The sequence below is a fragment of the Mustela nivalis genome (genome assembly GCF_964662115.1).
Source record: "Mustela nivalis genome assembly, chromosome: 8".
Classification (NCBI taxonomy): domain Eukaryota; kingdom Metazoa; phylum Chordata; class Mammalia; order Carnivora; family Mustelidae; genus Mustela; species Mustela nivalis.
The window spans coordinates 61,911,215-61,919,680 of record NC_139027.1 but is presented as its reverse complement, the minus strand read 5'-3'; the positions used below and the strand labels follow the sequence as shown (position 1 = coordinate 61,919,680).

The 8,466-nt window shown below is 34.2% G+C and overlaps 1 long non-coding RNA gene across 1 annotated transcript in view; it reads right to left on the bottom strand.

The window, feature by feature from the left end:
• Window positions 1-277: 277 nt before the first annotated feature.
• The window catches only part of LOC309872515, a 93,512-nt gene continuing 85,323 nt past the window's right edge, over window positions 278-8,466 (bottom strand). Inside the window, exon 3 of the long non-coding RNA XR_014315930.1 lies at window positions 278-384. This is a non-coding gene — a long non-coding RNA (uncharacterized lncRNA). The remainder of the gene's footprint in view (window positions 385-8,466) is intronic.

Sequence of the window (8,466 nt, the reverse complement as noted above, 5' to 3'; positions counted from 1 at the left end):
TGTGCAAAAGCTTTTGATCTTGATGAAATCCCAATAGTTCATTTTTGCCCTTGCTTCCCTTGCCTTTGGCGTTGTTCCTAGGAAGATGTTGCTGCGGCTGAACCGAAGAGGTTGCTGCCTGTGTTCTCCTCAAGGATTTTGATGGATTCCTTTTGCACATTGAGGTCCTTCATCCATTTTGAGTCTATTTTCGTGTGTGGTGTAAGGAAATGGTCCAATTTCATTTTTCTGCATGTGGCTGTCCAATTTTCCCAGCACCATTTATTGAAGAGGCTTTCTTTTTTCCATTGGACATTCTTTCCTGCTTTGTCGAAGATTAGTTGACTGTAAAGTTGAGGGTCTATTTCTGGGCTCTCTATTCTGTTCCATTGATCTAAAAGACAACTGACAGAATGGGAGAAGATATTTGCAAACGACATATCAGATAAAGGACTAGTGTCCAGAATCTATAAAGAACTTAGCAAACTCAACACCCAAAGAACAAATAATCCAATCAAGAAATGGGCAGAGGACATGAACAGACATTTCTGCAAAGAAGACATCCAGATGGCCAACAGACACATGAAAAAGTGCTCCATACCACTCGGCATCAGGGAAATACAAATCAAAACCACAATGAGATATCACCTCACACCAGTCAGAATGGCTAAAACCAACAAGTCAGGAAATGACAGATGCTGGCGAGGATGTGGAGAAAGGGGAACCCTCTTACACTGTTGGTGGGTATGCAAGCTGGTGCAGCCACTCTGGAAAACAGCATGGAGGTTCCTCAAAATGTTGAAAATAGAACTGCCCTATGACCCAGCAATGGTACTATTGGGTATTTACCCTAAAGATACAAACGTAGTGATCCAAAGGGGCACGTGCACCCGAATGTTTATAGCAGCAATGTCCACAATAGCCAAACTATGGAAAGAACCTAGATGTCCATCAACAGATGAATGGATCAAGAAGATGTGGTATATATACACAATGGAATACTATGCAGCCATCAAAAGAAATGAAATCTTGCCATTTGTGACAACATGCATGGAACTAGAGCTTATCATGCTTAGCAAAATAAGTCAAGCAGAGAAAGACAACTATCATATTATCTCCCTGATATGAGGAAGTAGTGATGCAACATGGGGGCTTAAGTGGGTAGGAGAAGAATAAATGAAACAAGATGGGATTGGGAGGGAGACAAACTATAAGTGACTCTTAATCTCACAAAACAAACTGAGGGTTGCTGGGGGGAGGGGGTTTGGGAGAAGGGGGTGGGATTATGGACATTGGGGAGGGTATGTGCTTTGGTGAGTGCTGTGAAGTGTGTAAACCTGGTGATTCACAGATCTGTACCCCTGGGGATAAAAATATATGTTTTTTTTTTTTTTTTTTTTTAAATTTATTTTTTATTTTCAGCATAACAGTATTCATTATTTTTCACCACACCCAGTGCTCCATGCAATTCGTGCCCTTTATAATACCCACCACCTAGTACCCCAACCTCCCACCCCCCACCCCTTCAAAACCCTCAGATTGTTTTTCAGAGTCCATAGTCTCTCATGGTTCACCTCCCCTTCCAATTTCCCCCAACTCCCTTCTCCTCTCTAACTCCCCATGCTGAGTGAAATAAGTCAAGCAGAGAGAGTCAATTATCATATGGTTTCACTTATTTGTGGAGCATAACAAAAATATATGTTTATAAAAAATAAAAAATTTTAAAAAAATAAATAAAATTAAATTAAAATAAATTTTAAAAAGAAAATTTAGAAATAAAAAAATAAAATGATTTTTATTTATTTATTTGAGAGAGAGGGTGAATGAGAGAAAGCACAGCAGGGTGAAGGGCAGAGGAGGCAGCAGACTCCCCACTGACAGGAAGCCTGATGCCAGACTCCATCCCTGAACTCCAGAACCCTGACTGAGTAGAAGACAGAAGATTAACAGACTGAGCCACCCAGGTGCCCCCATGTAAATTATAGAACTAGCATATCAATTTCCATAATGTAATTTATTAGAAAATTTGTTTGGGATTGTATTGAATCTAAATATCAATTTGGCGAGAATTGATATTTTTATTATCTGGGTCTTCTAATCAACAAACATGTTATTTCCTCTATTTAGAACCACTTTATTTTCTCTTAATATTATTTTATCATTTTATGCATAAACAGTGTACATATTTTCCATTAGATTTGCTTTAAATAAATTATAATTTTATGCATTAAAATGGTATCTTTTGATATATTTCATTTTTTTTAATTTTCTGAGACTAGTATACAGAAATATAATTGATTTTTAAATTTTTGATACACCCATTTAATTCCAACAACTCATCTAAAACTTTTTTAGGTGTTTGTGATTATACTTATATCATCTTTAATAAAGAAGGTTTTCATTCTCCTTTCTTTTTTTTTAATATTATATTGCCCTTAAAAGGAATTCCAGTAAAATATTGAATAGTACTGGAAGTCATCTTCAAATTATTCCCAATCTTGAATACCTTTCAATATATCATTATATTTAATGGTATGATAATTGCCACGTTTATTTATAGTTATATTTTATCAGATGAAGGAAATTCCTTTCTATGCCGACTCTGCTAAGTTTTCTTTATGTTTGTTTTAATCATAGAGGACAAATTTCTAAAATTGTCTTTTCTGAATTTATTAAAAAATAAATTTTTATTTTCCTTTACTGTGTTGATGTGGTAAATTACATTAACTAATTTTCTAATTTTAAACAGCATTTTTGATCATGAAATATGACCTTTTTTATTTACTGATGCATTCAGTTTGCTCTATTTTTGTTTAGAAGTTTTTATCTATGTTTATAAGAGAAATTGACCTGTAATAGTCTTTTTCATAATTCTTTGTCAGTTTTGGTATAGAGGTTATGTACACCATATAAATTGAGTTGGAAGAGTTCCCTAATTTTGTGTTTGTTTTCTCTTCTCTGAAAGAGCATGCCTAAGATTTTCATGATTTTCTCTTTAAGTAACTGGTAAAATTCACTCAAGAAGCCATCTGGCCATAGAGTATATTTTATTTTCTGTAGAAGACTTCTTTATTAGTCATTTCTGCTTAACAGTTATGTACACTTAAGTGTTTTATTTCTTCTAATTTTCACTTTTGTAAGAGAAATTTTCCATAAGAGTATGTGCATTGAATGTTGTATTTTTAAATGTCTAGTATAAAGTTGTTCCTAACATAAGCATTTATTACTCGTAAGATCTTTAATAAAGCCTTTTTTTTTTTTTTCCATTCTTGATTTTGATCTTTCTCTCATCAGTTTCATTCAAAAACTAAAATTTACCAATCTGGTAAACATTTCAAAGAGTTAACATTTGGCTTTTTTTGCATGTTTGTTCCTATTTCTTTAAATTCTGTTCTACTTGTAATTCTCTTCCTTCTCCTTTCTTTGGGTTTCACATTTATCTTTTGCCGATCTTTCTTAGATGGGTGGTCAAATGATTTTTTGATCCTTATTACCTTCTTATATAGGCATTTAAGTCTATAACTACCCCTCTAATTTCCTACGCCACAATCTGCAAGTTGTATTTTCATTATCTCTCATAAATTTATAATTTCCTCTGTAATTTCTTTTTTGACTCTACTTAGACATATACATCTTAATTTAAAAAACATATGGGAATCTACTAGTTATCTTTTTGTTTTTGTTTTCATGCTTAATTTGCTATGTGGTCAGAGAACATGGTCGACATAACTACAATCCTGTGAAATTTATTTAGATTTTCTATATGTATCAACAGATAATCTATTTTGGTTAAGGTTCTATATGCACTTCATTTGCATTCATATTCTCTATATGTTGGATTCAGTATTCGATATCAATCATATCATGTTTGTTAATTCTGTTGTTCAAATATTCTATATTCTGTCTTATTTCTGCTTTACTCTCTGGTTTTATGAGTTAATTTAGAGAAGTGTGTTAAAATGTATCACAAAGATCATATCTTTATTAGACTTCTTGGTAGTAGTTTGCCAGTTATTTTTGTTTTATATATCTGAGTATGTGTTAGCTAAATACACAAATTTATGATCATTATTCCTTCCTGAGGAATTGAACCTTTTGCCATTGTGAAACATTCCTCTTTATCTCTGTTAATGGTTTTTGCTTTGAAGTCTTTGATAATAATATAGTTACACAACCTGCCTTTTGGTTAAGGACTGCATGGTATGCATTTCTATTTTTCAAATTTTCACCTTTCTGTGTCCTTAAACTCTCTTAATTTGCATTTAGGTGGGTTTTACTTTTTACTTGGGCTGATAATTTTGTGTTTTTTAGATCATTAGGTCTATTTATTGTGAAAGTAATAGCTAACATCATTTGTTTTCAAATGTAAAATCTTACTATTTCCTCTAGGTATGTCTCACTTTCTCTTTGAACTTTTTCTCCTTTTTGTCTGATTTTGGATGAATTGAGGTTTTTACAACCTATTTATTTCTTCCCTCTGTTACCTGACATTATTTACTTTTATTTTTTAGTATGACACTAGAAATTGGAGCATAAGTTTTTTTTTTTTTTTAAGATTTTATTTATTTATTTATTTAACAGAGAGAGATCACAAGTAGGTAGAGAGGCAGGCAGCAAGAGCTGGGGAAGCAGGCTTCCTGCTGAGCAGAGAGCCCAATGTGGACCTCAATCCCAGGACTCTGGGATCATGACCTGAGCCAAAGGCAGTCTTAACCCACTGAGCTACCCAGGCACCCAATAACTTCTTAACGTATAAAAAGTTGATATAAAATGGCACATTTTCCCCCCAGGCATTTCAAGGACACTTTAATTCCGTTTCCCTGTTTCATATCTTCTAAGCTTCTATTTTCTATTTTAATTCTGTGTGTGGTGTGTAAAACCCTAAAACATATTATGCATTTAATTTTTACAGTTACTATTCACTTAGATGTATTCAAGTTTACCTTTTTGTACTTTCTGTTCTTCTTCATATATTTATTTTACTTCCTTCTGAAAAATACCCTTTGGAATTTCTTTTTGTGTGTTACTGTTATATATAAACCTTTCTAAAAACTATTTTTCTGAAAATGTGTTTATTTCAGAAGGATGATTTTACTTGTTATAAAATTCTAGGTTGGGGCACCTGGGTGGCTCACTGGGTTAAGCCTCTGCCTTCAGCTCAGGTCATGATTTCAGAGTCCTGGGATCGAGCCCTGCATTGGGTTTTCTGCTCAGCAGGGAGCCTGCTTCTCCTCCACTCTCTCTCTGCCTGCCTCTCTGCCTACTTGTGATCTCCATCTCTCAGATAAATCAATAAAATCTTTAAAAAAAATAAAATTCTAGGTTTACCTTTTTGTCTTTCAACAAGGCAGATACATTTCAATGTTTTCTGACTTCCATTGTTTCTGTTATAAGGTCTGCTGTCGGTCAAGCAGTGGTTCCTTTTAAAGTAATTTGTCTCTTTGCTCAACTGCTTTTCAGACTTATTCTTTGTCCTCAGTTTTCAGTAGTTTTATGATGATAGGTGTGATTTTCTCATAAATTATATTACTTGGGACTCATTGGAATTCATATATAATTTGTTTTTATATTTCAGGTATTGTCTCTTCAAATATTATTCCTTAAACTCTCTTCTTCTGGATATGTCTTAGAATGTACGTTAGAACCTCCCTTTTGATGTCTTTCACATTTTCCTTCAGTTTGTTTCTCTGTGCTGTATTTATGACTTTTTCATCTGACCTGTGTACTAGTTTCCTATTTTCTGTTTTCAAATGTACCGAATATGCTATAAGTCTGTACATTGAGCTTTCAATTGTGGTAATTATACCATTCGATTCTAACATTCTCATAAAAGTTTTAAAATAGTTATTTTTAGCTCCTAGTTGTCATTATTTATTTTCACCCTAGCTTAGTGAATCAGGTGTCAGTAAATGCACTGGAATAAAAGTGGTCTTAGACACTGGGCTTACCTCTCTGTATTTCTGATTTCTCTTATGTTTTGGTCTGGTGATTTCTCAATGTCTTACTAGATCTCCAATGCCTTTGAGCACTTAAAAAAATATTTTATCTACATTATTCAGGGATTTTCCAATAGGATAGTTTTTTACACTAGCTATTCATTATTACCAGGGCTGAAAATCCAGAGCTGACTGACTTTCAAAGTCCTTCAATGGTTATTTAGTTAAGAATACACACACACATGGAAACACACACACATTCATTAAAATATGCACACACACAAACACACATGTTCATTAAAATATCCATATAAATAGAATTAATAATTGTTGCCTTAAATATGCTCAATGTATTCTCTTGCTATTATATAAATATCCTTCACATCTGTGGTTATATCCCCTTCCACAAATCAAATGTTTATGTTTATGTAGTATTTTCTTCTCAATAAGACTTGCCAAATTGTGATATGTGGATAACATAGATTTACATATGTATTTTTATGGGAACAGTTATTAATATCATTGACAAATTCCACTGTTACTTTTTTTGGAGTACTACATATTTTGATTTGGGTATCAGGCTGAGACTAGCTTTATTAAATGAGCTGAGAAATATTTTCTCCTCTCCTACTTCCCAGAAGATATTATATAGAACATTTGCTGATTCTTGTTTAAAGATTTAGTAGTGTCCTTCAGTGAAGCCATCTGAGCCTGAAGAATCCTTTTTCAGAAGATTTTAACTTACGGATTCAATTTCCTCAATAGTTACAGGATTGTTCAAATTATCTGCTGCATATTGGGTGACTTGTACTGATTTGTACTATTTGAGAATCTGATCTGCTTCATCCAAATTCTCAAACTTATGTATGTAGAATTGCCCACATTATTCCCGTATATACTTTTAAAATCTGCAGAGTCTCTTATATGCGATTTCATCCTTGATATTGGTAAATTGTGTCTTCATTCTTTTCCTATTAGTATTGTTAAAGGATTGTCAATTTTATAGATCTTTCTAAGAACCCAGCTCTTTTGATTTTGTCCATTGTCTTAGCATTTTCAATTTATTTGATCTCTGTTATTATTTCCTTCTTCTTGCTATTAATTTATTGTGCTCTTTTTTTTCCTGTCTTCTTGAGGTCAAAGCTTAGATTGTTGATTTGAGATTTTCTATTTTCTAATGTAATCATTTTCTGCTATTGCAGAAGAGACCATCTGACAGAAAGAAAGAAGAAAGCATGGACCCATTGTCTCCCATCCTTCATTGATAAGGGTACTCAGTATTTCCAAAATGTGTTCCACAGTTCTGGATTAGTACTTCCTTCAGTGTCAGAGAAGTTCCTCTTAGTATCCCATGTGAAGGCAACAGTCAGAGATTCTATGGTTTAGGGAGAGGTACTTGAGTGAAGCTTATCACTTTAGCAGTAGTTGGAAAAACAGGTGTGCATAAGATGTGTTCAACATAACCTCAGTATCTCAGATTCCTTCCATCCTTCTTTTCCCCAACCTGAGCTCACAGCTTTATTCCCTACAGCTTTGTGTGGTTAGAAAGCCCCCATATTTCAGGGTGCCTAGGTGGTTCAGTTAGTTAAGTGGCCAACTTTTAATTTTGGGTCAGGTCATGATCTAAATATCCTGGGATCAAGCCCCACATCAAGAAAGTCACCATATTGCAAAAACTGTAGGCCTACAGAAACAAGGAGGAGAAAGGAGGCTGCAGTTTTTTAGCTGGGCACACTGTCACATCCAACAAGCAGGGCATGTGTCTATAGGGAGAAAAAATGAGAATGGAAACCAAAAATTTCTGTCACAATACTTAAGGAATGTGAAGCTGGAACAGGGCATCTCTGTGTCTTTAGCCTTCCTTTTTGAATGTTAGAATAATCAATCCATGGTCCTACTCCCCCAAAGTAATTTTATTTCTTACCTCCCACTCTCTCATTTCCTCTTTTTTGCTCCAGATCCTCATATTCTCTTTTCTAAAAATACCTCAAAACCGATAACTTCCCAATTAACTGTCCCACCCTAGATGATTTGCCTTTTGCCAAAAGTAAGATTTTAAGAGGGTATGAAGTTCTCAAGACAGAAAATCAGGGCTCCATCAATGTTAAAAGAGAGGTGAAGAAAGAATAGACAGGGTGATTCAACACTAGGTATTGTCTATTGTTTCTGGGTTAAGACTAGAATTGCATTTTGATGGGGTACAATGCTATTAGCTCATTCTAAACACTGCTCTGGGTCTCTGTTCACCCTGCATAAAATATCTCCAAATCTTTATGGCAGCTACTAAGAAGAGGCCAACTATGCTCATTTGGATTCCAATTTCATTTTTTAAAAGATTTATTTATTTATTTGAATGAAATAAATTCAAATAATTTGAATTTGGGACAGAGGGAAACATCCTTCAAGCAGATTCCCCTCTAAGCATGGAGCCTGGTTTGAGGTTCTATTCCAGGACCTATGAGATCATAACCTGAGCCAAAGCCAAAAACTGGATGCTTAATCAATTGAGCCATCCAGTTGTCCCTCATTTTTTTTTCACAAAATATCGGCA